Source organism: Oryctolagus cuniculus, chromosome 5 (assembly GCF_051225735.1).
Source record: "Oryctolagus cuniculus isolate XC-2025 breed Fujian yellow rabbit chromosome 5, ASM5122573v1, whole genome shotgun sequence".
NCBI classification, from domain to species: domain Eukaryota; kingdom Metazoa; phylum Chordata; class Mammalia; order Lagomorpha; family Leporidae; genus Oryctolagus; species Oryctolagus cuniculus.
The window spans coordinates 5,150,269-5,178,174 of NC_142871.1; the positions used below are offsets into that span (position 1 = coordinate 5,150,269).

At 51.1% G+C, this 27,906-nt stretch overlaps 1 pseudogene across 1 annotated transcript; it reads right to left on the reverse strand.

Moving 5' to 3' along the window:
- Positions 1-8,133: 8,133 nt before the first annotated feature.
- LOC149126386 (fibronectin type 3 and ankyrin repeat domains 1 protein-like) lies at positions 8,134-26,905 on the reverse strand (annotated as a pseudogene). The gene is made up of 3 exons (XR_016233508.1): positions 26,737-26,905; positions 25,169-25,283; positions 8,134-17,239 (listed from the first exon to the last, which is right to left on the reverse strand). The product of XR_016233508.1 is annotated as a fibronectin type 3 and ankyrin repeat domains 1 protein-like (transcript).
- Between the last annotated feature and the right edge of the window lie 1,001 nt (positions 26,906-27,906).

Genomic DNA, 27,906 nt, shown 5'->3' on the forward strand with positions numbered 1-27,906 from the left:
AAAGCAATCGCCTGCGACCTGGTGATCCATATGGATGCCAGTTCATCTGCTGGCTGCTCCACTTCCAATCCAGCTCCTTGCTAAAGGTCTGGATGGCCCAGGTGTGTGGGCCCTTGCTACCCACATGGAAGATGGAATAACTTGGTTTTGGCCTGGTCCAGCCCAGGCTGTTGAGTCCATTGAGGGAGTGAAGCAGCTTGTGGCAGATCTCTGTGTGTGTGTGTGTGTGCATGTGTGTGTACCTCTCTCTGTTGCTCTGCCTCTCAAATTAAAAATCAAACCCATTAAGTAAATGAATGAGACCACTAGTTCTCAGAGTGTCAACGGCAGAGGCATAACCTGGGAACTGGTTAAAATCCACTCCTCTAGCCCAACCCGAGACCTGCTGATGAGACCCAGGAGGGCTGGCGGCCGTAACGGTCCCTCCAGGTGACAGTGATGCAGCTGGACGTCAGGACCCTGATACAGGTGAAGCCCTTATCTTGATGCACGTGAGCCCAGCAGAAGTCAGCCATCTATCTGTGCAGTTCTGATGGTACTTGTTCCTGTTCACTATTGTTGTATTCATCATGATTGTCACTCTTCCCACATAGCAGTGCCTGGGCTGCACTAGGGGAAGTCAAGGCAGGTTCAGCCCCAATCTGCAGCCCTGGAGAGCTTTGCACGGCAGCCACCCAGCACCAAGAACAGTCCATCTCCCGCCTCGAAGTTCCCTTTCGTCTCATCCACAACACAGGCACACTTTTCTCTGGGTGAAGACAAAAGCAATTTTTCCATTCGTTTGAATGCATGGATGACGATTCATCTCTCTCTCAGTATTCCACTGCTCTCCCTGCCTTTGGAAGAAGATTTTATGGATATAAATCTATAAAGTCTTCATTTCCAAAGCAAGCAAGACTCTTTTTTTAAAATGTATTTACTTATTTGAAAGACAGAGAAAGAGACACACAGGCATTTTACAGCCATTGGTTCACTCCCCCAAAATGCCCAAAACATGCATGGCTGGACCAGGCTGAAGCCAGGAACCAGGCACTCCATCCAAGTATCCCATGAGGATGGTAGAGCATCAGGTACATGAACTATCACTTGCTGCCTCTTAGGGTGCCCATCAGCAAGAAGCTAGAACTCAGAAACAGAGCCCAGACAAACCAAGAACGCTGATGTGGGATGCAAGGTCCCCAAGCAGCAGCTTAGCCACTGCACCAAATGCCCTCCCCATAAGCAAGACTCTTGCTCTGGAATTGCGGGCACTTCCCTACAACAGCCAATCCAGAGCCGATCTCGCTTGCCCAGACCCGCCCCCAGTCATCCAACTCACGCCCCAGTCCTCCAAGTCCCCTGACACCCTCTGACTGCAGAGCCCCTGGTAATAAGCCATGGTCACATGCCCTGGTGGTGCGGCCGAGGGCCACGAGATCTGGCAGACAGCTGTGGGAAGCCTAGCTGGGCGGCTGACATCCTGCAGGCAGGGCTGGGGGCCGTGTCTCTGCAGCGACTGTTTAGAGGCGCTGTGCTACACCCGGGCTCTGTGGTCTCAGACGTGGCAGGAGAGTGAGGGACGGGAAGTCGTCTCCAGCCTCCAAAATCATGGACAAGACCTGTGGAGAGAGCGCCTCAGAGAGGAAGGTGCCTGACGCTGACTGCTAAGAATCGGGGGCGCTTGCGGGAACTGCGCCCAGATGCTGCAGAGGGATTGGCACAGAAGCAGTCATGTGGGAGCACACACGCGAAAGATAGTGCTGGGGTCGAGTGTCCAGGACAAATTCACAGCAGGAAGCAGCCAGAGCGATCATCGCCCAGGTCCCCCTAACAGATGTTAGGGTTTCCATGTTCGGAGGTGCGAATGTGAGCAGTCAGATGGGTTAATAGTCAGGGAATCCCAGTGGAATTTGGGAGGCCACCCTCCTTCCTTCAGAATCTCCCAAATTTACCATGAGAGTGGCAAGGGAGCTCTTCCTGAGCTCACAACTTATTGTGAAAACAAGTTACCCATCCCACCCTTAGCAGGCCAGGCAGGATGGAGAATTGTAAATGAGGTCTCTTGATGGTTTTTGCCCTGCCTGGTAACTGAATGCCAATCTGATTGTCAAATATTTTTTTTCCTTCAAAATTGTACTTAAAAAGTCCACTGCCACCAGTCCCTTCGGGTTTATTCCTCTCTTGGAAGCCCCCTCCATGCCACTCTGGCTGGAAGCCTTTGACTCTAATAAATATTTTTAAATTAAAAAAAAAAAGAAGACAATCAAGGACAAGGTCCCCCTGAACACAGCTACAGACCACCCTCCCTCCAGCACCCAGCCTTCCTGGCTTTATCAGGGATCCCACCACAGAAGAGCCAGTGGGTGCTGATCTAGATGCACACCAAGCACACCAAGCACAACGCCTTTGGCTGAGCCCCGGGCTTTACCACTGTTGCTTTTGCCCAGTGTGCTTTTTCAAAAGATACAGCTCTCAGGCCCCCAGTGAGTGGCCAGGGGAGAGGGACCTTCCCTCCTGCTCCAGGGTAATCAAGGTGTGAAAGCGGTTATCTGAGCAAGGCAATAATAAAGGGAAAGGAGCCATCGCCTATCTCTGGGAGACACAAAGACAATGAAGCTCGTTAAAATAAGAGCCATTAATGGAACAAATGGTGCCCATACCAAATGTAGATTGACGGCATCTTTCTTAGCTCAGATATTTGCTAGAAGGATAATTCCACTATTGATTATATTTAATTATTAACATCTTTTCCCCAAATGAAATGCAAACTAGTTTTCTGGATGACAGACTGTTATGAACTAATGTTGCTAAATAATTTCTAATGACTACCACGCATAAAAATAGAAAAATTATTTGGCTCTTTATAAGAAAACAATACAAATGAGATGAAAACGGCAAATAGATGTTGAGATTGATGCGTTAAAATGTATGATGTTTTCCCAGCCTGTGCATGGAAGCTTCAAAGAGAAAACTTTAAAATCTGAATCTGCCGAAGAACCAAGTAAGAGGCAGCAGGGAGAGGTGCCCCATGTGGGCGGGGTCTTCGAAACTGGTCGCCTAAGGGGCTTGGCCTTCCGTCCTGCCACACACCCTCCCCCGGGCTTCTGCCTCCACTTGGAGCCTCATCCTGTGGGAGACAGGTGATCAAGGTACTCACAGGAAGAGCCGATGAACAATAAGGATGAAAATGTGAGAATCCACCTCTAATGAAAGACGAAACTTTACTCACAAGACAGCATCATGCAACAAGAGAATACCAGCAATAAGAAAAGCAGGGTTGAGGCTGGAGTGGGGGGTGGGCACCTCCTGTGTGGACCACCCTGACCTTCTGCTGCTCTGACACCCACCCCACAGCTGGCTGCTTTCCCTGGACAATTTTCCATTGAAATAACCGTGGTGTAAACAAAGAGGAGGAGGTGGGTACTTGATGTAGCAGTTAAGTCGCCTCTTAGGATGCCCGCACCCATGTCAGGGTGCCTGGTTCAAGTGCTGGCTCCAGCCAATGCACACCCTGGCAGGCAGCAGGCGATGGCTCCACCACCTGGGACCCTGCCACCCATGTGGGAGACCCAGACTGAGTTCTGAGTTCCCAGCTCTGGCCTGGCCCAACTCTGACCATGGCAGGTGTTTGAGGAGTGACCCAGCAGATGGACGATCTCACTCTATCTGCCCCCTCTGCCTTCCCAATAAAAATATAAATAAATAAAAATCTAAACAAAAACCAGACAAACCAGAGAGCTGAGGCCTGGATTTAAAATGAGAAGAAGGCAGTGATTTTACTATTCCGTTCTATACCCCTCCCCCAGAAATGCATTTTAAAACTCAACAGGACTTATTTTGGCCGTGGACAGTCCTCGAGCAACCATATGGGCTATCTAGACCTTAATTTACATTTCATATATTCAAGGAAATCCCTATAAATCATCTTCATCAAATATGTGCATTAGTGATTCCCACAAGACCTGCTATTTGCTGCAAAGCTGAGATAAGATGCCTGCTTCCCGGTATTTTACTCAATTAGCTTCATAAGCTTGAATCTGGCTTCGCAGCCGCAGCCTTAATGAAATGAGAGCGTGTGCCCGGACATCACTTGGCTGCTTCCTGCCCAGACCCTGCGGTTCTGCACCAACCCCTCCCAGAGGCTCCTCGCTCTTAAACACTGATGCGATTGCCCATTAATGAGATTGCTTTAAGTACTGCTGCATGGAGTGCTGGAGCCCGGGGCACCCCCCCAGCAGACCAAGCCCGACGGGAGGAGCCGCTGGCAGTCAGGACGCGGTGAAGCAGTGAGAAGCCGCACTCTGGCTCCTGCCGGACACAGGCAAGGCCACAGCATGCCAGGGCCCAGTCTGTCCATGAGCCGCGGAGTCGGCAGCAGCCGGGGGGCTGAGGGGAGCACCCTGCACATCACACCTGTCTGCCCACCTGACCAGCCTCTCCCAGTCAAGGTCATCAGCTCTGCCACAGGTGCTCGGCACGATGCCGCTCACCACCCAAACACAGCTCCTGCACGGGGTGCAGCCAGCCGAGGCCCGGGGTCTTCCCCCCGAGAGCTGCAGACACAATTCTGGAGGATTCAGAAGATGTCTAACCATGAAAGGCTTTGCTCTCTCACGCTTGTGTCTCCCCGCGACCCTAGAGTGATCCCCATTTACAAGTGAGGGGGTTAGGTCCACAGCAAGGAGGACCCTGTCCCGTTCCAGCTCTTTCCTCACTTGCCTCGGGCACAGGGCCGGCTACTGAGGACCCTGCGTGGAGGCAGGGAAGAAGTGGGCTGGAACCAAGTGCGTGAGTCCAACACCCTGCCAGCTTGTAGCTCTGCAGTCCGGATGCTTCCCACGACGCTGGAGGCAGCAGACATATCTGAGCCACAGATGACAAGCAGGGACCCCAGGCTCCCAGGAGAGGTACCAGGCCAAGCCCTAGCGTGCAGAGGTCCTGAGTGGAGTGAGCCTGGCTTTGCAGCATCACAGTGGCAGTCAGAGGGTGTATAGCCTGGTGAGCAAGAGGCAGAGCGATCCCAGGTGCAGTCCCACGTGAAGGTGGGGGCAGGGTGCATGGGGAAAGCCCATCTTTGTCATTATCGCCCCAAGTGGAATGGGAAGCTGGTGGGAAGATAGGAGATTTACTTTTCCTAGCTGCTGGGTGGAGCAGACTGTGTTGAGGAGTGAAATCAGGTGTGGGGTGAGAGGAAGGGGAAAACTAGACAAGAAACCAGGCTGGAACCTGGCCTCCCGAATCCCAGCTGGCTTGCCCACCTCACACGTCAACCATGTGGCCTCCTGGACGGGCAGGAGGCTGCACCTGCTCACACACAAGTCGCACACAAGCCACAGAAGATGTCAGCGACGTCTCTCACCTGATCCTCAAAGACCCAGGCCCACAGCGACAGCCAGAGCGGGAGCTGGCTGAGCAGGCAGCACAGCACTCGAGGCACAGAGGGGAGAGAAGCAGCCACAGGTGAGAGGGAGAGACCCCTGGTTCCCAGAAAGATCCTCCCTCCAAGCCCCAAGGCAAAGTCACATTCTGAATCTGTGCAGGTGGATGAGTGGAGAGAGAACTCAGACTTCCCATTCTCTGCACGGCTGACAAAGACCAACTAGGACAAGATTCACTCGGGACTGGTGTCGTGGTGCAGAGGGTTAAACCTCCACCTGCAGCACCAGCATCCCACACGGGCTTTGGTTGGAGTCCCAGCTGCTCCTCTTCTGATCCAGCTCCCTGCTGTTGCACCTGGGAGAGCAGTGGAAGATGGCCAGAGTACCTGGACCTCTGCCACTCACATGGGAGACCTGGATGGAGTCTCTGTTTCCTGGCTTCAGTCTGGCTCAGCCTTGGCTGTTGCAGCCATTTGGGGAGAGAACCAGCAGATGGAAGATCTGTCCCTCCCTCACTCTCTCTTTCTCTTTATCTCTGTAACTCTGCCTTTCAAATAAATAGATAAATCTTTAAAAAAAAAACTGTCTTGCTCATCAAGGTCCAACACCAGTGGTTTTCCATCAGGTCCAAGAGACTCCTTAGACCCAATCTTGCCCACCGGGACAACTTTTACAGACAAAGGACTTAGAGGGCCCACAGGAGATGCAGGAGACTGGGAATGAAGAGATAGGGGGTGGGGGACCCTTGCTCTTGGTCTTGCACTTTGGGCAAATTAATCCCTAGCAGGACACCACCTCCAGACTTGGCTGGAGAGGCAGGGCTGTCCTCTCCCACCTCTGACCCAGCCAGGGGTGATTGACATGAAGCTGCTGTCCAGTGCTGACCAACCAGCCTGCGCCAGTACCCCAGGGGCAGAGCCGCTGACCCCAGGAGATGCCCTCAGCGACAGCTGTGGGCTCCAAGGGGCTTGCAAGCTCCTCCGGGGGGAGCATCTCACTCCCACGCCCATCACGTGTTTCCCTGCAGGCTGCCCGCCCTTCTCTGCAAAGTGGATTGGACAATGAGCTGACATTTTCTAAGCAGCCTTTGCTCCACCCTTGATTGGAAACTATCTTTAATTAAAACACCACATCGGAATTCTGAACCAATTTCTTTCTGGCTCTCCTAAGTGCTTTATACAAAACATTAACTCTGGAATCTCATTATGCATTTGCAACCCCTGTGACAAACATAAGTGATGATTTAGCTCTAGTGCCTTCCTGAGGAAGCCATGTTTTCAAAGCCTCATGGCTAACAGTAACTTATTTTATCTGTCTCTTTGCTTTTTAGACAGAGAACTAACTCTGATATAGCAATGGGCTAAGCAAATTGTCACAGAGCATGTATCTGACAGCTCCCAGGAGATGTTCACACGGAAACCAGGAGCTCGAATTAAGGGCTGCTCCTGGCAGGTCCAAGTCCTTGGGTAGCAACAAGATGTGGGTAGGCAATACCCACAGGGAGAAGCTATGGGAGAATGACTCCGAACTTGGTGGCTCATTTCTCACGGGGCAACTTCAAGAGCCTTCTTGGAGAGAAAACACAGACTGCTCAGACTGCAGACTTGATGCACAACTACTTGAGGACCTGTGGCGTTGAGGTCACTGTCTTCTGCATAGACCCCAACTGGTGACACTTCCCTTTGCCGGTGGTGGTATTTTTCAATGATTCCCAGACAAATAAGAGCAGGGTTTTCTTTATAAATTTTACTTAATCTAATTTAAAGAACATTCTTTATTTTGAAACTACATCTTTTGCCTTAAAATTTCCTTTATTTGTTGAAATGCTGCTGATATTACACAGCAGAGTTTTAAAAATTTAAGACTTGAAAAACTAAAGTTAGCAAAACAATAGCACCAGCGGGCATGTCTGTGTTGGCAGGTGAGGAATTTTGCTGGACCATGAAGCCCAGAGAATTTCAGGAGCCTCCTAGAAACCATTCCGAGAATCTCCTCCTCTCCTCCCCCTCTCCTTCCCTCCCTTCCCCCTTCTCGGCTCCCAGCTTGTCCTACGGCACAACCACCTGGTCTGACTCTCCCTCTCCTGTCCATTGAGTTAAGGCAGAGACCAGGCCCTGTTCTGCACTATCCTCCTCCCTGTAACAGCCTCTATGTGGTTCAAGTCGAGCATTTTGAGAATTTGAAAATAAGAAAGTTGATTTCTAATACTATTATTCCAAAAATTTCTCTGGGTTGGGCATTTGGCATAGCGGTCAAGTTGCTGATGGAGAAACCTGTATCCCATATGAGAGTGCTTGGGATTGAATCCCGGCTTTGCTCCGAGCTCCAACTTCCTGCTAATGCACACCTTGGAAGGTAGCAAGTACATGAGTCCATGCCACCCACATGGCAGACCTAGATTGAGTTCCTGGCTCCTAGCTTTGACCTGGCCCACACTCAGTAACTGTGGGCCTTTGGGGACTGAACCAGTGGATAGAATCTTGCTCTCTCTCTCTCACTCTCTCTTGCAAATGAATAAATGTTAAAAGAACAAAATTTCTCTGAATATGTGCAATGGATAATTTGTGAAGTATTTTTAGCATTTCTTGTTCTGTGCTCCTCAGTGAACCAATTCTTTTCAAATTTCTTTTTAAACTTTACATGACAATTTCTCACATTCAAATGTTGGGAATGGTTTAATTTCAAAACCAAGTTAAAGCCTCACCAATGATACTAAGATTTGGTAATTGTCACCTTGTGAATAGTAGTAAAAAGAATGCGCTTATTTGGAAGAGACTTAGTAAAAATGTTAACCTTTTAATAGTCCCAATTATTAACACTAGTTTTTAAATAGAATAATACTAATCTTAGTTTTTAGCCATTATCTCTTTTTTAAATGTGTCACTTCAAAGTAGATACGAACTTCTGAGATCGAATTCACAAAGGCCAGCCACATCGTCAGTTCTCATGTGATCTTCTTTGTCAGAGATACAAAAGAAAATAAAAGGAAACACACAGACATACGTCCTGTCGGCCATCAGAAGACAGAATTAAATAAGTGTGGCATAGGTTTATTATTAGAAAGTCTATTCCCTATCATGCAAAAGGTGTACTTCCATTCTCGTTGGCTGGCTTCTTCTGGAAACTCTTGATCCCCCGGTCCCATCCGATGCTGTCCGCAGCTGGCAAGTCTAGGTTCCTGAGAGCCTTGGTTTTGATCACTCCGCTACCCATTTTTCAGCAGTGGAACTACCCAGTGGCCAGAACTCTCTTGAGTCAGTTCATGAACTGGCCATCCTTGAGCTGTGATTCTGCTGTACCAAAGACTTCTCAGAATGAACCCATTACTGACTGGATTTTGAAATTCTTCACCAGTTAGATAGACTGTGATCAGACTTGTCATACAAAAAAAAAAAAAAAATAGACTTAAAAAAAATCCCCAGGGGACGTTTGACTCTCTGAGGTTTTAGGCTAGAGAGACTCAGCTCCAAGAGGAAGATCAGGACCAACATGGGGAGGAAGCAGACAGGTGTTGGTGAGCTATAGGAAGTGTGATTTATAATGAGGGCTGGGGATGTATGGACTGATGAAGTTTCCACCTCGCTGCACAGGGTTCAGATCAGGAGGGGGTGTGGGTCCACTCATATCCAAGCAGATCCCCACTTCCACACAGGGGGACAGAATGGGCTGGAGAGAAGATCTCCCCCTCCTTCCAGCCACCAGACTTTACCCACAAACCACAGCTTCACACACAGTCAGTGCCACAATGTATCACCGGAATTGCTACAATCAATTTCACGGAGTCCATCAGAAAAGCTGGCTGGGTTAGACTATGAAAGCTTAGGAAGAAACAGTGACACCGTCCATTCCACCATGGTGGGGACAGCCGTTATTACCTTCGTGCCCACCCAGACTGGGCATGTGCAACCACATACACACACACACTGTCCCACCAGGTCTGTTTGCGGAGCACACGGCCCAAGTGCAGGCCTCGCTCTGCAAGCCACCTGCCATTCTCCTGCCCCGGCTGTTGCATCCCTCCCCCTCACCTCACCCTGCAGCAGTAGGCTGTTCTTCCGCTTCCTCCCATAGGGTCATCGGATGTCGCTCCCCCTCTTCATGGAGGAACGACACTAAACCCTGCCTAGGCTTCATATCCGAGTCACGGCACCATTATGTCGCTCCCCGTCTTCGTGGAGGAACGACACAGGACCCTGAGCTGTTCTTTCGTCTGCTCGGCCCTTCCCGGGTTTGCTGCTGGTTCTTCCTGGGTTGGCTACTGTCCCTTCCACCTCCGTGGAAGGGCAGTTCCCCCTGGCCACATTCCCCACTTCCGCAGGGGAGCGGCACACCGCCGGCCGGTTCTCTCGGGGGCTGCACGGGTTCCCATAGATGTTCCCCGTAGATGTTCCTGGTGCATGCCGTCTCTCTCCTCCTTTATAGTCCTCCTCCGCCAATCCCAACTCGGCTGCCCACACGCCGAGTACGCTGCTCTCCAATCAGGAGCAGGTCCTACAGTTAATTGGTTGAACTGGAGGCAGCTGTGCGGAAGCTGTTTACTTCTCTCCCAGCGCCATATTGTGGGAGAGCAGATGCATAGAATAAGTCTTAATTCCAGTAACTTAGTCTAGTCCGGATTGCTCCCCACAGATCCCCCTTTCTTTTTATTTTTTGGCGTTGATACGCGCCTGTCTTCGGTGTCCCGCGGCACACACTCTGCTCTGCTTGCTAGAGTTGCCACAGGTTCTTACAAGTCCTATCAATCAGGCAAACCGAATCCAGGTCCTCTCTTCGCCATGTTGTGAGGAGGTTTCTAGGCACTGATGCATGCCTGTGTTCGGTGCCCTGCAGCGCATGCTCTACTCTGCTAGAACTGCCTGCAGGTGCTTACAAAACCTATCAGGCAAACCGAATCCAAGCCTTCTCAGCGCCATATTGTGGGGAGGCTTATTGGTGTTGATTCGTGCCTATCTTCGGTGACCTGCAGCTCATACTCTGGTCGAGCTGCCTGCTGGTGCTTATCGCCCTAATCAGGCAGACCGAATCCAAGCTCTCTCATTGCCATGTTGTGGGGTGACTTATTGGTGTTGATAACGTGCCTGTCTTCGGTGACCTGCGGCGCATAAGCTGCTAGCCGCCTGCAGGTGCTCACCACTTCCCTAATCAGGCAGACCGAATCCAAGCTCTCTCATTGCCATGTTGAGGGGAGGCCTCACCTCTCTCCATTTCTCTATCTCCAGGCATTCCTATCTCCTATTTTACTTCTATCTTCCAGCATTCCTATTTCTCTCACTTTACTTCTAAACTTCCCGCGGCTTCTCTTATCCCCGCGGTTTCCTGGCGCCCGCCTGAGGCTGCTTCTCGGCACCTCACCCCGCAGCAGCTTCACGGCTCTGCGCGGCTTCCCGGCGCCTCGCCCCGCCGGCGCCCGCCCCGCGGCGGCTTCACGGCTCTGCGCGGCTTCCCGGCGCCTCGCCCCGCCGGCGCCCGCCCCGCGGCGGCTTCACGGCTTTGCGCCGCTTCAGCCCGCGCTTCTCTCATCTGCGCGGCTCGGCTTTGCGCGCACACTCCGCAGTCTCCACGCACTTCGCGCCCGCACCACGGCCTCGCGCCAGCCCTGCGTTCTCTATCTATTCACGCCCCGTGCTCTCTCTGCACGCGGCGGCTTCCGCGAATGTTTCCGCCACCACCGGCATTCAGTCCAAGTTCCCCGGACTAACCTGGCGAATTTCAACCTGGCGGCCCACGTCTCTGCCTCTGGTTCCAGATCTTCGCCTCTTGCTCCCCGGGGTGACTTGAAGAATTCCAAGGTGGCTTATGTCTCCGCCTTGGCCTGCACTCGCGGCTTCATCCTCCCTAACATTTTTCTCTACCCGGTATGTTTCCTTAAGTTTTCTTCCAACAATATTCCTCTCATTTCTCCTGGCTTCTCCCCACAGTCCGTATCCGAGTCCAAGCCTCCTCCAGGTTTCACTTTCGCTTTCAGTCTCCTAGCTTCCCCGCCATAGTCCGCATCCGAGTCTATGAAAGCTTTCACTTTCGCTTTCAATCCTAACTTCTTTCCCACAGTCCATATCCGAGTCTATGCCTAGGCTTTCAATAGCTTCTTCCGGCACCTAGGCTCTTTGCTAGTCTCTCTCTCCGGTATTTTCCTGCTTCTTCCCGTTTCTTCCCTCCTAAGTTTCCTATCCGTCCTAGGTTTCCTAATCCGAGCTAGGTTTCCTATCCGAGTCACGGCACCATTATGTCGCTCCCCGTCTTCATGGGGGAACGACACTAAGCCCTGCCTAGGCTTCATATCCGAGTCACGGCACCATTATGTCGCTCCCCCTCTTTGTGGAGGAACGACACTGAACCCTGCCTAGGCTTCATATCCGAGTCACGGCACCATTATGTCGCTCCCCCTCTTCATGGAGGAACGACACTAAACCCTGCCTAGGCTTCATATCCGAGTCACGGCACCATTATGTCGCTCCCCGTCTTCGTGGAGGAACGACACAGGACCCTGAGCTGTTCTTTCGTCTGCTCGGCCCTTCCCGGGTTTGCTGCTGGTTCTTCCTGGGTTGGCTACTGTCCCTTCCACCTCCGTGGAAGGGCAGTTCCCCCTGGCCACATTCCCCACTTCCGCAGGGGAGCGGCACACCGCCGGCCGGTTCTCTCGGGGGCTGCACGGGTTCCCATAGATGTTCCCCGTAGATGTTCCTGGTGCATGCCGTCTCTCTCCTCCTTTATAGTCCTCCTCCGCCAATCCCAACTCGGCTGCCCACACGCCGAGTACGCTGCTCTCCAATCAGGAGCAGGTCCTACAGTTAATTGGTTGAACTGGAGGCAGCTGTGCGGAAGCTGTTTACTTCTCTCCCAGCGCCATATTGTGGGAGAGCAGATGCATAGAATAAGTCTTAATTCCAGTAACTTAGTCTAGTCCGGATTGCTCCCCACAATCGGATCCCCTCCCCACCTCATGTCTCCATTCTAGGTTGAGGGGGGCCTCTCCAGTGACACCTGGGCCTCCGTGCCCCGGTCAGGAGAGTGCAGGACGCGTGCTGGGACGCCTGGGAAAGGCACTGCTGCCCCGGCCCCATCCCCTGGTCCTCCTGAACCAGAATCTGTTCACCGGGGCCTCCGTCGCTTCCAGGGGAAACACTTTGGGTCTCAGGTGTGAGAGGAAGGTAGACAGGGGGGAGGGAAGTGGTTACTCCTGAAACTGTGGATTAAATAAAGGAAAATGCTCCCAGAGTAATCCCTGAATCGCAAGAAAAGGATATAAAAATAGGTAATGCATTTCTAATTTCAGCTCATTTGCACCCAAGGGATTCTCGCTCTAAGAATCTTATCTCGGGTGCTATCTCTCAGAGCCATCTTCAGGGTGTGTGGAGCACCTGGCAGCAGGGCCAGCCCGGCTGGAGCCCAGGCCAACACGCTCGGACCACAGTGAAGACAGGGCGGCGGGTGTGTGTCCCAGACAGGCAGCCCTTCGGGAATTACTGAAACATGAAAATCCCCATCAGCACACTCACCGGCTTTCCTGCTCCTGACGGAGGACCCGAAAGTCAGGCTAGAAGGAAAGAAACCGAGTTTTGCAACGCACTCTTGTGAAAAGCCCTCTTCCTGCCCAGAGCTAAAAATGCCCCCAGCGGCGCCCTTCTTCCCACTCTGCCTTCTCCCTGGAGCTCCCTCCACCTCTGCGTCCTCCCTGAGCCGCTATTTGGAACAGGTTTTGTCTTTTCAAACTAGCTTTGCAGAGAGGAAAGCCCCCGGAATGCCGGCACTCCCTCCGCTCTGCTTCCCACTAGCGCTCCCGCCTCCGTTCGCACAAGTGTACCAAGTTCGGGAATCGCCCGGTGCCTGGGCTTCTCATTGGCTTCATTTTTCTTAACTCGCCCCAGCCTTTTCCTCCTCTGCCTCCCATCTGCAAGACAGAATAGTGCACACCCGTGTACTTCCCACCGTCCCCTCCCAAGTGTGTGACAAAAGGGACTTTGCAGGTGAGATTTGCAGTGGCGGTGATCCAGGGACGTCCACGTGGGCCCCGGGCCATCACCAGGGTCTTCATTAAGAAGGAGGTCTGGGAGAAAATGGTGCTGACTGAGGCAGAAGGCAGGGAGGGGGAAGGCGCTGTGGTTTTGCGGGAGAGGCAGGGCGGCCAGCCAGGGCGGGAGGTCTCCCGATGCCAGAAAAGGCGGAAAAGCAGCTTCTGTCCCCCCCCCCCCCCCGCCTCCAGGAGGAATTCAGTTCTGCCTCTCGGTGTTAGGCACAGGGCCCCCTGCGAGAGCCCACAGCTGGGTCTTCTTCATGCCCCTAAGCTTGTGGGGATGCCTGGCAGCACCTGTAAGAGAGGAACCCACCATCCCGTAAGTCACACCACCCCTCCCCGACAAGCCAAGTGTGGGGCGAGGGCCGCGCCAGCTGTTGTCTCTCGAAGAGTGATGGTGGGACCTCCGTGAATGCCGTGCACCTGGGCCAGGTGGGCAGGTAGCTCTGCTCAGCGGTTACACAGGCCCAGTGGCAGAGGCTCTTGTCTTTCCCAGGTGGTTTCTAAGCCCAAGACCTGAGGTGGGAAACTGAACACAGCCCTCGGGGTAGGCCAGAGAGCTGGGGTAGTCATTTGACGCTGGGGAGTGGTCCCTGGGAACCCTGGTCCCAGGGAATGGCTCCAGCTCCAGAGTCGCCCAATGTTAAGCCCGTGATGCCAAGTGGCCTTGTACTTGCACAATAGCTATGCCCACCCTCTGTACGCGTCAGTCACCTTTAGATCACTTCAAACACCCAGTGCAATACACCTGCTGTATATGTGGTTGCTACATGGTATTGTTTGCTAAACAATGGCAAAAAAGCAAAGTCTATGTGTCCCTAAATAATGGCAAGAAAGCAAAGTCTATGTCCCTAAACAATGGCAAGAAAGCAAAGTCTAAGTGTCCAGTTCAGACACAATTTAAAAACATATTTTCAGGGGCCAGCATTGTGGCATAACAGGTTAAGCCGCCTGCAATGCTGACATCCCATATGGGTGGTGGTTCAATCCTCAGCTGTTCTGCTTCTAACCCAGTTCTCTGCCTGGGAAAGGAGCGGAGGGTGGCCCAAGTGCTGGGGCCCCTGTACTCACATGGTTGACCCGGATGAAGCTCCTGGCTCTTGGCTTTGGCCTGGCCCAGCCCTGGCCATTGTGGCCATTTGGGGAGGGAACCAGTGGTTCTATCTCTACCTCTTCTCCCTCTCTGTAACTCTGCCTTCTAAACAAATAAAATAAATTGTAATAAAAAACCCCTTATTTGCAATCCACAGTTGGCTGTGGACAGGGAGGGCCGACAGGACAGGTGTGGCAGCTGACAGCAGCGTGGCGGGCGCCATCCCTTGCCCAGCCCAGCTCAGGCCAAGCTTGAGGTACCTTTGGCAACAGACTTGTCTGAGTCTTAGGAGGCTCAGGGACACTGTCTGCCAAGGAAAATGTGCCAATCACCCACAACATCACCATGATGCGGTGCCTCCCTCCGCTTCCATTCCATATTCTTCTCTTCCTTGATGCCCCCTGGCTGATGACGGTCACCCTGAGGCCGTGCCCTGCATCCTCACAGCAAACGTTCCTGCGGGGACGGGGCCTCCCAACACCCCTGCCTTCCCCCTTAGCAGGAAGCCGCTGAGACAGATGCTGAGCCGAAGCCGTGGCGGTGTTACCTCCCGCCGGGTGGCTGCAGTGAGCTGGACCTTCGATTTGGCCTGGCTGCAGGTTGCTGTCCCCCGTCCCTGCTCCACCTCACTCTACGAGCCAGCTTGCTCTTCTGGGCTCACTGCTTCCTCCCAATACCTGGCCCTACACAGCCAGGAATCCCACATTCTGCAATTTACCTGATGCTTCCGTGGGAGCCACAGGCTGAGGAAGCGCGAGGTCCCCTTGCCTTCCAGGTCCTGCAGCGGTGGTTTTACCAAACGCTTCGTAAGAGCCCAAGAAGTCACCGGGGGAACCCTCAGTCACCCGGAACTCTGTCCTGGGCCGTTTAATTTCTTGGGCTCTTTTTTCGTAGCAGCTTGCATTACCACAAATAATATAGAAATGTGACTTTGAAGTAGGGTGCGAGGAAAACTAAAATGTGTTGCATGCTTTTCACAGGTTAGGTCGAGGAAGACAGTGGAGCAAGTGGAGTTCTGGGGACCAGACAGACACTCACTATAGAGTTTTCTTCTTCTTCTTTTTTTTTTTTTTTTTTTTTTTTTTTTTTTGACAGGCAGAGTGGACAGTGAGAGAGACAGAGAGAAAGGTCTTCCTTTTGCCTTTGGTTCACCCTCCAATGGCCGCCGTGGCTGGCGCGCTGCAGCCGGCGCACCGCGCTGTTCCAAAGGCAGGAGCCAGGTGCTTCTCCTGGTCTCCCATGGGGTGCAGGGCCCAAGCACTTGGGCCATCCTCCCCTGCACTCCCTGGCCACAGCAGAGAGCTGGCCTGGAAGGGGGGCAACCGGGACAGAATCCGGCGCCCCAACCGGGACTAGAACCCGGTGTGCCGGTGCCGCAAGGCGGAGGATTAGCCTAGTGAGCTGCGGCTCCGGCCACTATAGAGTTTTAAATGTTAAAAAATGTTATTTATTTATTTATTTATTTATTTTCATTTTATTTGAAAGGCAGAGAGATAGAGATCTTCCATCCCTGGTTCTCTCCCCAAATGCTGATGCCAGGAGCATAGAACTGAATCTGCATTTACTTTTTAGGTAAAAAGATGTATTTCTTTTTTTTAAGATTTATTCATTCATTTATTTATTTGAAAGTCAGAGTTACACAGAGGGAGAAGGAGAGGCAGAGATAGAGAGAGAGAGAGAGAGAGAGAGAGAGAGAGAGGTCTTCCATCCTCTGGTTCACTCCCAAATTGGCCACAAGGTCCAGAGCTGCTCTGACACCTGAAACCAGGAGCTTCTTCCAGGTCTCCCGCATGGGTGCAGGGTCCCGAGGACTTGGGCCATCTTTCACTGCTTTCCCAGGCCACACCAGAGAGCTACATCAGAAGTGGAGGAGCTGCGACTCAAGTCACCCCCCATATGAGATGCCAGCACTTGTAGGTGCCAGCTTTATCCACTACGCCACAGTGCCCGCCTCTAAAAAGATGTATTTGAAAATAGGAACAGTCATATGTTTCAAAAAAAGTCACCGTGGATCTCCAACTAAATAAACAGACGGATAGCCCTGGCAGCTGTGGCCTTTGTCTCTACAGCTGCATTTTACCGTCTGCTCCATCAGCTGGCAGGAGACTTGTCTCACCGCTGCTTTTCCCTCTTTATTCTAATAAGAACACTACTTCTGTCGGTCAAACACTATGGCCATTTCTAGGACACCTTTGCCAAAATCATTCTTTATACTTACAGCTGCCCCTCGGTCAAGAAGTAATGCAACTAACTCTTCATGGTTATCCAACACGGCCTCTGTGAGCGGCATCTTTCCATCTCCGTCTTTCGCGTTCAGCTCGGCCCCCAGCCTCGGTGAGGAGAGAGGCCACCCTCTGGCTCCCCGACCCTGCAGAGACTCAGCAGCGGGGGCCATCCTAACCAGTGTCCTGATCATCCACTCAGCGGCACTGCAGCGGCCTCCAGGCTCCAGCCACCCAGGAGGCTCCGTGTCTACAGAGGGATCTCACAGCATCCAGGTGACCTGCCTAGCATGGAAGCATTAGACTGTCCGTGCCGCTTCCATTCTTCACTTTCACATCTGTGCCGTTAGAGGCTGAGATCTTCAGAAGCCTGGTGTCGCCTTTTGGGGCCGCGGCCGTCAGAACAGTAAAGCCAATCCTTTCGGGACCATCGGGCTTCACAGGGCCTCCTTGAAGTATCCCAAGAAGTAAATCTTCGTTCATGAGGACGGCTCGGTGGAAGTACTCACCGCTCACTGAGTGCCAGGGACTCCAGTCCCTGAAATGTGGCGGTGGCCTTCCAGGGTGTGCAGTGCCCTTTGGAGCAGGGCAGTCAATGGCTTCCCCAGCCCTGAGTGCTCACCTGCTCTGACCACTAAGAGCAACGGGGTCGCAAATATCCCCACCGGGGGTGCCCTGAGACCTGGCGTCTTCTCAGGAGGAGCACTTCTGGGTTGAAGTGCCACCGTCTGGCATTCTCACCAGCTCCTCTCACCCCCCACCCAAGCCGCATCCATCCCTCCCTCTCCTCCCCCCCCAATCTCACCCTCACGCTCGCCTGCCCCCTGCTCTCTTGGCCAGCTGTTTGTCCTGGGGGCAGGTGAGCGCTATATTCTCACTTTATTTTGCATGAAATCAGCTTTTCTTACTTCTGTCGTCAGAATGTGTTCTTTCGTGAATTGCCTGAGTCTCTTTCCTGCTATGTTTTTTTTTTTTTTTTTTTTGCAGGCAGAGTGGATAGTGAGAGAGAGAGAGAGAGACAGAGAGAAAGGTCTTCCTTTGCCTTTGGTTCACCCTCATCAGTACCGCGCTGATCTGATGGCAGGAGCCAGGTGCTTCTCCTGGTCTCCCATGGGGTGCAGGGCCCAAGCACCTGGGCCATCCTCCACTGCACTCCCTGGCCACAGCAGAGAGCTGGCCTGGAAGAGGGGCAACCGGGACAGAATCCGGCGCCCCGACCGGGACTAGAACCGGGTGTGCCGGCGCCGCAAGGCAGAGGATCAGCCCAGTGAGCCGTGGCGCCGGCCTCCTGCTATGTTATTAAGCGTTTACATTCTTCCTGCCAGGCAGTAAGACTTCTCTGTGTATTACAGACATTAAACCTCTCCTTAGCACTGTCTCTATTTTCATTATTTTCGTTAATGTTTAATTGTGCTTCATTTTTTTTTCTTTCTCATACCCAAGTTTTTAATTCTGGATTCACTCAGGGCTCTCTGCCACTTGGTCATTTCATGGTTTCCAGACAGACACATCTCTCACCCAAAGAGTGTTGGTGTAAACCTATTTTTTTCTTGAAAGGTTTTATTGTTCTTTTTATTTTGAGTGTAATTTCTAGTTTGCCCGGAATTTATTTCTGTATGATGGGAGGTCGTGTGCATTTTTTTTACTTCTCTTTGCTTACAGATGACCAGCTGTGCCAGAACAGCTTCTATTGAATTATCCACTCCGTTGCCCACTGAGCTGAGAGGTGCTTTGTCACGTGTTAAATCTGATTTATCTGAAGTCTCTTTCTGGACACTGAGCAGGCGCCTGCTTCTGCAGGGTGCCCAAGCCGACCTACCTGGCAGCCGGTACAGCACGTCCTCACTCACATCCTTTTCCTTCAACGCCAAACTCCTCTTCCGTGTAAAAACGCTAGATTCATTTTACCCAACTGAAAAAGCATTAGGTGGGCCGCTGCCGTGGCACAGTAGGTTAATCTCCACCTTCGGCAGGGCATCCCATATGGACGCCGGTCTATTCCCGGCTGCTCCACTTCCAGTGCAGCTCTCTGCTATGGCCTGGGAAAGCAGCAGAAGGTGGCCCAAGTGCTTGGGCCCCCGCACGCGTGTGGGAGACCCAGGAGAAGCGCCTGGCTCCTGGCTTCGGATTGGCGCAGCTCAGCCATTGTGGCCATTTTGGGAATGAATCAGCAGAGGGAAGACCTTTCTCTCTGTCTCTTCTCACTGTCTGTAACTCTGCCTCTCAAATAAATAAATAAGATATCTTTAAAAAAAAAAAAAAAGCATTAGGTGAAGATTTCCTACAGCTGCCTACAGAGTTCCAACCTCCGGCCCCAGCTATGATAATCCACTGTTGTGCCTCCTCCCCACGCCAAGCCCAGGGACCATTGCTGCAGTTAGCAATGGTGTGCGGCTGTGCGTGGGGCACCCTGCACACCAAGAGCCTCTGTTCCCGCTAGGCCTAGGGCCAGGAGCAGAGCAGGCCCTCTCCCAGAGCAACACTGGACCCTCTTTCACTGGGTCAAGTTCATATTTGTTCCTCGTTAGGTTTGCAGAGAGGGTGGGGAGCAGAGCAAGCAGATGGACAAAGAGGACAGAGGTGCAGAGGTTGGGGCTGGGGATCAGCCTGGGCATTATGGAGGGAAATGAGCCAGGGGGCGGGGCGCAGAGGAGGTCCTGCTGCCCTCATTTGCATGTCTCCTCCCCAACTCAAGTCATAGGGCTTTGCCTTAGGAAGACAGCCAGACCCACCTGGAAGCCCCAGGGTGGGGCTAGCCTGGGTTCTACCCTGCCCCAACTATTGCATGTCTGTCATTAAATATTTAAAATAAAAGTCTTTAGAATAAGTAAAAAAAATCACCAGAAAATTTTCATGAATAGTTTGAAATGTCTGCTCCGTTTCATTGTTTTCTTTCTTTGAGCAGGCTAATTATATGAATGCTGGCTCTCTTTTGCTTGTATTTTGTCTTTCTTCTCGAACCCCTTTAAGCTACTTTCTCCTCGAACCCCTTTAAGCTACTTTCTCCAAATTCTTGATTTTTTCATGTTTGTCTCTTCTGTCCCTATTCTCTTGTGTGCACCTTGCAACAGGAAATGATTTTGCATTTTTCTTCAAGACTTGTCCTGAGTTCCAATCTCCTCTTCTCTGAGTTTTCAAAGATTACTTTTTATGATGTGGTTGCAGAATTTTGATCACCTTATAGGTTGTTTTCCTTTAAATTAATTTTGTAATGTGTGTTATGTATTCTGTTTTGTAGTGAGTTTTTTGGTTGATATTTTCCTTCTGATGAGAAGTGTTCATTTTCTGTTTCTTGCAAAAGCTTTCTATGGAGAATATTTACTTTGAAAACTCCTATTTGTGAGTGTTGGGTTTTGCTAGTCCAGCTCTTCATAGAAGAACTCAACTCAGCTAAAAGGTCACCTCCTTGGATCTCTCGGTTAGAGGGTCACTGCATCCACTGCTAGAATGACAAGCGATCCCTTTCATCCTCAGAACTTTGACCCCAGATGCTTCCCATATTCTGCCTTCCGTCCTCCCAGGTACTCATCCCCTGTCCCATTCACTCAGACATGCTCGCGGGATTCCCATTCAAGCTGGCTCTCTCTCCTGGGTATTTTCTGTGCTGCGTTGTTACTAACCCTTTGGGAACACCCACTTTTTTCCTGGTACTCTATAATGACTACCTGTATCAATTAGACTGACTTCTGGTGTTTTTTCCCCCAAACTCATGCTGATGTTTTAGAGTTTGCAGATTTCCTTTATCTTACTGAGAGACATAGACCATTAGTGATTTTATACATTTTCCTTGTTGTTCTGTATGGTTTCAGGAGGTAAACCATGAAGACATGGCTCCCGCCACACTCCTACCAGAACCTAGCTCAGTCATTTGGTTTTGCTCATTTTGTAATGTGAGCAGGCAAGGCTATGACTTATACTCTACCTACTGCTTTAGCTGCATTTTGCACATTTCGAGTTATAGTACAATGTCATCATTCAGTTTAAAACATGCTCAAATTTTCATTACTAGTCTTTCTTTAAGATTTATTTAATTGGGGCCAGTGCTTCAGCATAGTAGGTTAAGTCTCCGCCTGCATCAACATGCCATATGGATGCTGGTTCAAGTCCTGGCTGCTCCACTTCTGATCCAGCTCTCTGCTGATGACCTGGGAAAGCAGTGGAGGATGGCCCAAGTGTTTGGGCCCCTGCACCCATGTAAGAGATCTGGAGGAAGCTCCTGACTCCTGGCTTCAGATCGGCCCAGCTCCAGCCATTGCAAACATTTGGGGATTGAACCAGTGGATGGAAGCGCTCTCTCTCTCTCTCTCTGTAACTCTACCTTTCAAATAAATCTATCTTTTAAAAAAAGTGTAAAGCAGAGTTACAGACACACAGAGAGATCTTGCACTCACTGGTTCGCTTCCCAGCTGTCACAACAGCTGGGCCCAGGTCAGGCCGAAGCAGGAGCCAGGGTTTCATCTGGGTCTCCCACATGGGTGTCAAATACTTGGACCGTCCTCCATTGCCCTCCCAGGTGCATTAGCAGGGAGCTGGACCCAAAGTGAAGCAGCCAGGCCAGGAACTGGTCCCCATACAGGATGCTGGCCTAGCAGGCGGCAGTTCAACCCGCTAGGCCACGCCAGCCCCTCATTATTGCGTTTAGTTGATCCATGATCTCAGTACTGTTTACTAGGTACCAAACAGATGAGAGCGTTCTGGTCACATAATATAATATAATCTATATTGTTTCATTCCGTTGAAGACTTGCTTTGACACGGCATAAAGTAGATAATGTGTGTTCATTAGTTGTTGGGTACAATATTATAAGTAAGGTAGGTCAATATTTTTAATCATATCTCTCATGTATCCTATCTTCTTTCTATATCCTTATTTATTTTTGTATGCTTGTTTTATTGATTAAAGAGAAAATAATAAAAAATCAATTTTTATCACTTTTTGAGGCCCCAAATATGATCTCATGTGATCACAATAATTCCCAACTGTTTTTGACCTTCCCTTCTATTTTCATGTCAGATATTTCATCAAGGAACACTTTTCTTTTGCGTGAAATACATTATTTAGAATTTCCTTTTACGTGGGTTTGGTGGTAAGCTCCCTTACTTGTATTAATCTAAAATCTATTTTAATTGATTGTAAAATTCAGTTAAAGCCATTATACTTAGTGAAATAAGCCTGTCCCCAAAAGACAAATATCATGTATTCCCTGATCTGTGGTAACAATAGAGTACAGACTATGTACTGCATAGCAGCAAAATTGACATTTTTGAGAACTGATGATTGTTTATGGCCCTTGTCTCTACTGTTGAGAAACAGTGTTTTTTTTTCTTCTATTTGTCGAGTTCTTTTGTTTTAGAATAAACTTGTCTTTCAATTCCATTTTCCATGATTTTTTTTTAAAAGATTTTTAAAATTTATTAAAGAAGACAGAGTTACAAAGGAGGGGGGGAGAGAAACAGACAGACAGACAGACAGAGAGGTCTTCCATTTACTGTTTCACTCCCCAAAGGGCCACAACAGCCAAATGTAGGCCGATCCAAAGCCAGGAGCCAGGAGTTTCTTCCGGGTCTCACACCTGGGTGCAGGGGCCCAGGCACCTGGGCCATCTTCTGCACTTTCCCAGGCACGTTAGCAGGAAGCTGGATCAGAAGTGGAGCAGCCAGGATGCGAGCTGGTGCCCGTACAGGATGCCAGCAATGCAGGCACAAAGCCAGCCCCTGAATTCTTTACTTAGTGGAGGACTAAGCTTATGAACATAAACGGAAAATCTGTCGTTGTAAAAACTGAAAGAAGAAGAGAGGAGGGAGGAAGGAGGGTGGGAGCGCAGGTTGGGGGCAGTCTCACTGTGCGCCTCAGTCTAGGTTATGAAGTCCATGAAGTCTGTTTGCCTCACATAAATAAGAAAATCAGTTAGCTGGTCTGGACGTGAATTTCTTTTTCTTGGTTGACCTTCCTGAATTTTTGATTTGGTGGTTTTCACTCATTTTAGACACATGTCCGTGACTATCTCTTCATTTTCTGGCTTTTCCCGATGTCTCTCTTTCCTCCTGGACCCCTGTTTGGATGTGCACTGGAAGTCACTCTATCTCTTAATGCCGTGTTCATGTAGTCTATCGGTCTGTGCTACACCTTTATAATTTCTAAATTGTGTCTTCAACTGTATCTAATCTGCCAAACCTGTCCTATGGGATTTTCCTTTCAAATTTTCCCTCTTTCACTGATAGAAATTCCATTTGTCTGTGGTTTATGTGTAGTTGGTCCTATTTTATAGTTTCTAATTCTCCACAATGTATCTTAAGGCCTTGCATATCTGTATCTTTATCTGTATCTGTATCTATACTAACATCTGTATAGCTATATCCTTATGTGCATCTATATATCCAAATCTATAGATGGACATTTACCTACATTTATAACCACACACATATTCCAGTTGTTACTCATGGTTCCTCATTCTCTTGCTTGTTTATACATTCACTTGCATTGTGGGTTGTGCATTTTTCTTGGATATGTGTTTATTCATATACTTCAGGTCTGGGATTAAGGAAGATTTTTTTTTTCAAAGAGGATTTGTGTTTGCTTCTTAAAAGTACTAGTGGGGGACTTTAAATTCTATCTTTAGCTTGAGATTATTTTATTTTATGGAAGATTTATTTTACTTATTTAAAAGAGTTACAGAGAGAGGTATAGACACAGAGAGAGAGAGAGGTCTTTCATCCACTGGCTCACTCCCCAAATGGCCACAATGACTGGAGCTGGGCTGATCCGAAGCCAGGAGACAGGAGCTTCTTCTGGGTCTCCCACGTGGGTGCAGGGGCACAAGGACTTGGACCATCCTCCGTTACGTTTCCAGGTGCATTAGAACGGAGCTGGATCAGAAGTGGAGCAGCCAGGACTTGAACCAGTGCCCATATGGGATGCTGGTGCTGCAGGCCATGGCTTTAACTTGCTGTGCCACCGTGCAGGCCCTGGCTTGAGATTATTTGTAGCCCGGCGAGGTAGTTTGCGTTCTGGCAGCTAAGTGGCGTGAGAGTCAGGGGAGCTTTCTTTTCTCTTCCTCCCCAGTGAGACTGAAAGTTGCACACAGGCCCTTTTCACTGCGGACCTTTGGAGGGGCCAAGTCTTAATTCGCCTGTCCCAGTGACCCCCACTCTACGGGCTGAGGGTTCCCAGTGGGCTCCCTCCTGAGGTTGACCCCAGATTTTGCCCTTGCATCCTGTGCCTCAAAAGTGACTAACACTGAGGCTCAAGTTACCCAGAGCAGCGGCTGTCCCCCTTGGCAAAGGCCCGGCTCAGCACCCAGGACGCCTCGAGGCCCACGTCTTCATCTCGGCTGTGGCGCGAGGCTTCCTTGCTCTTGCCATTGCGTTGGTGCTTTTCAAAAGCTCAGCAACTTACGCCTCTCTCTGCTCTCTTCAGTGGGAACATGCACCCGCGACTGCCCTGCTGTTAGCAGCAACAGGAGTCTGCCTCATTTGCTTCTAGAAGACACATTTAATGACGATCATGCAAGTGTTTGACTCTAATCTAATCTCCTTCTCCTCTCCCTCTCTCCCCGTCCCTCTCCCTCTCCCTCTCTGTAACTCTGCCTTTCAAATAAAATTTTTTTTTTTTTTTTGACAGGCAGAGTGGACAGTGAGAGAGAGAGACAGAGAGAAAGGTCTTCCTTCGCCGTTGGTTCACCCTCCAATGGCCGCCGCTGCAGCCGGCGCACCGCGCTGATCCGATGGCAGGAGCCAGGATCCAGGTGCTTTTCCTGGTCTCCCATGGGGTGCAGGGCCCAAGCACCTGGGCCATCCTCCACTGCACTCCCTGGCTATAGCAGAGAGCTGGCCTGGAAGAGGGGCAACCGGGACAGAATCCGGCGCCCCGACCGGGACTAGAACCTGGTGTGCCGGCGCCGCAAGGCGGAGGATTAGCCTAGTGAGCCACGGCGCCGGCTCAAATAAATTTTTAAAAAATAATCAACTGATGAGCCGGCGCCGTGGCTCACTAGGCTAATCCTCCACCTTGCGGCGCCGGCACACCGGGTTCTAGTCCCGGTTGGGGCGCCGGATTCTGTCCCGGTTGCCCCTCTTCCAGGCCAGCTCTCTGCTATGGCCAGGGAGTGCAGTGGAGGATGGCCCAGGTGCTTGGGCCCTGCACCCCATGGGAGACCAGGAAAAGCACCTGGATCCTGGCTCCTGCCAGGATCAGCGCGGTGAGCCGGCTGCAGCGGCGGCCATTGGAGGGTGAACCAACGGCGAAGGAAGACCTTTCTCTCTCTGTCTCTCTCACTGTCCACTCTGCCTGTCAAAAAAAAAAAAAAAAAATCAACTGAGGACTCCAATCTCAGCAATGCATTCATTTGAACAACTTGTACTGGGGTCCCCTATTGAGAAAAACCCACCTCCTCCATATAATTCCACTTCTTGCAGAGGCTGGAGCCCAGAAATCTTCTGCAATGCCAGTTACAAGGCTCTCAGTTGCCCAAAGCATTTTAATCTACTCAAAGGAAAAAGTGTCTATCTGTTTAACTTCGGAGGTTTCTACAGGAAACCCCAGGTGATGAGTAAGAGAGCTGGGGTCTGCAATTTCACCTCCTTCGTCTCCTATTCCTCCAGCTGCGCAGAGGAGAGAAGGATTCGATCTACCCCATTTTCCAGAGGGCCTGGAATTCTTCACCACGCAGGTGATACATGTGCGAGGGAAACAGGGCTGGGGCTCCCTGGGCACCGGGTCACTGGTGCGTCCATGGGCCACAGCCAGCTCCTAGCACCTGCCTGCATCCCGGCTGGATCCCCGTGAAGCAAGGAGGCCAAGAGCAAGCCTGCGAAGAAGGAGGTGCAGAGCTGGGCTGCTTGCTTCCTGGGAAGGGGCACTGGACCCCACGCCTTCCTCAGCCCCGCTGGGGCTCTCTCCAGTTTGCAGACAACAAGCGCAGTGCCAGTTCCCTGTGGGAGCAGTCGACACGTTCTTGTGAACCACGGAAGAGACCAGGGAGCAGGGAGCAGGCAGCAGGCAGGGGCTTTTCTTGGGGGGTGGCCTCCATCCACCGGTGTTTGTATGTTCCTTCTGTGTTTGCTGACCATCAGAATGCAGAAGAATAAACATTCCGCAAGTTCTGCAGTCAGTGGTCGGGGTCATTGCAGGTCATGCCAGAGTAAAGAGTTTAAAGAGAAGTTTGGGAAGCCGGCACTGCAGCTCACTAGGCTAATCCTCCACCTTGCGGCGCCGGCACACCGGGTTCTAGTCCCGGTCGGGGCGCCGGATTCTGTCCCGGTTGCCCCTCTTCCAGGCCAGCTCTCTGCTGTGGCCAGGGAGTGCAGTGGAGGATGGCCCAAGTGCTTGGGCCCTGCACCCCATGGGAGACCAGGAGAAGCACCTGGCTCCTGCCATCGGATCAGCGTGGTGCGCTGGCCGCAGCGCACTGGCTGCGGCGGCCACTGGGGGGTGAACCAACAGCAAAGGAAGACCTTTCTCTCTGTCTCTCTCTCTCACTGCCCACTCTGCCTGTCAAAAAAAAAAAAAAAAAAAAAAAAAAAAAAAAAAAGAGCAGTTTGGGGAACGTTTCTCCGCAATGGGTGGGAGGCTGTCGGTACCTGGTGTGTCTCCTCTTGGTTGCTGACCAAATTGTTGGACATGCTTGGCTCTTGTCTGCACTGGATGGGAGAATGGGCCACTGCTGGCCTCCTTTTCTTTCCATACTGCTGTGGTTACAATGTTACAGACCCCCACACAAGTGTGGCTATGCACAAATTGGCTTTATGTTTTTTAAATAAAGATTTATTTCATGCAATTAAAAGGCAGAGAGATGGAGAGAGAGAGAGAGAGAATAAGAGTTCTTGCATCCATTGGTTCACTCCCCAAAAGGCCACAACAGCTGGGGCTGGTCAGGCCAAAGCAAGGAGCCAGGAACTCTATCCTGGTCTCCCACATGTGTGGCAGGGACCCAGGCACTTGGGCCATCTTCTTCTGCTTTCCCAGGCACATTAGGAGGGAGCTGAATTGAAGAAAAGTAGCCAGGACTTGAACCGGGCTCGGATATGGATGTGGTGTCGTAGGCAGCAGCCGAACCTGCTGTGACACAAAACCAGCCCAGATTGGTTTGCTCTGGACCAGAAACAGCCCTCAGGTCCTCCAGGTCGAATCCCAGCCCACCTGGGCGGGGCTTGACACTCAGAGTAGAGCAGTGACGGCTGGCTGCCGCCCAGTACTGGAAACCCTTGCTGCCCGTGAGATTCATCGTAGCGATCTTTCTGAGGACATAAAATGCCTTACCCTTTAGAAGTGGGGGTGCGGTTACCTTACTGCTGATACCTGAAGGTGCACAGCAGAGACGACAGAGCCGGTACAAAGGGACACAGACGTCGGGAGACCAAAAAGGCAAAGTCACGTGAGTATGCAGCAGAAAGCAAACGTCAGAAAGAGGAAGGGCACGATGGGTCGCGTTGGACACCTCCCGAGAGGAGCGTGAGCCACGCTGTTCTGAATGGTCGCAGCCTTGCTGTGTCCTGGCACCGGAGGGAGGGTGACCGCCCCTGAGACAGCCCCCGAGGCACACAGTGGTGCACGAGGCCCCGTGAGCTGGCCGGGGTGCTCGCCACCCATGCTCTGTACTTCTTGGTTACCGAAAGTGGTTAAAATCATCAGATTTCAAGTCTCTGAATCCTAATCTAAGCCTATGCCTCCCAAAGTCTTATCAATGAAAACAAGCCAAGATCAATGGAATTCTGTGGTGAAAATAACAGCAGGCCTCCGCGTAGATGCCCAGATATGTTGCAAAAAAAATATTCTCTTTGGGGGTGTGCTTTTCAGTGCTCTGTATATCATTTTAAATATTAGGGATTAGGTGACTTTTAAAATTTTGTTTTAGAGAACATTGCATTTGCTTCCTCTAGGAATTACTGCTATATGTTTTTAGGTTAAATAAACAAGTTTGTCAACCAGGGCTCAATTTAGATGTGGTACAAGTGTTTTAATAATAGACACTTCAGGGGGCTGGCGCTGTGGCATAGTGGGTAAAGCCGCTGCCTGCAGTGCCGGCATCCCATATGGGCACCGGTTCGAGTCCTGGCTGCTTCACTTCCAACCCAGCTCTCTGCTATGGCCTGGGAAAGCTGTAGATGATGGCCCAAGTTGTTGGGTTCCTGAACCCATGTGGGAGGTCCGGAAGAAGCTCCTGGCTCCCTGCTTTGGATGGGTGCAGCTCTGGCCATTGAAACCATCTGTGGAGTGAACCAGCAC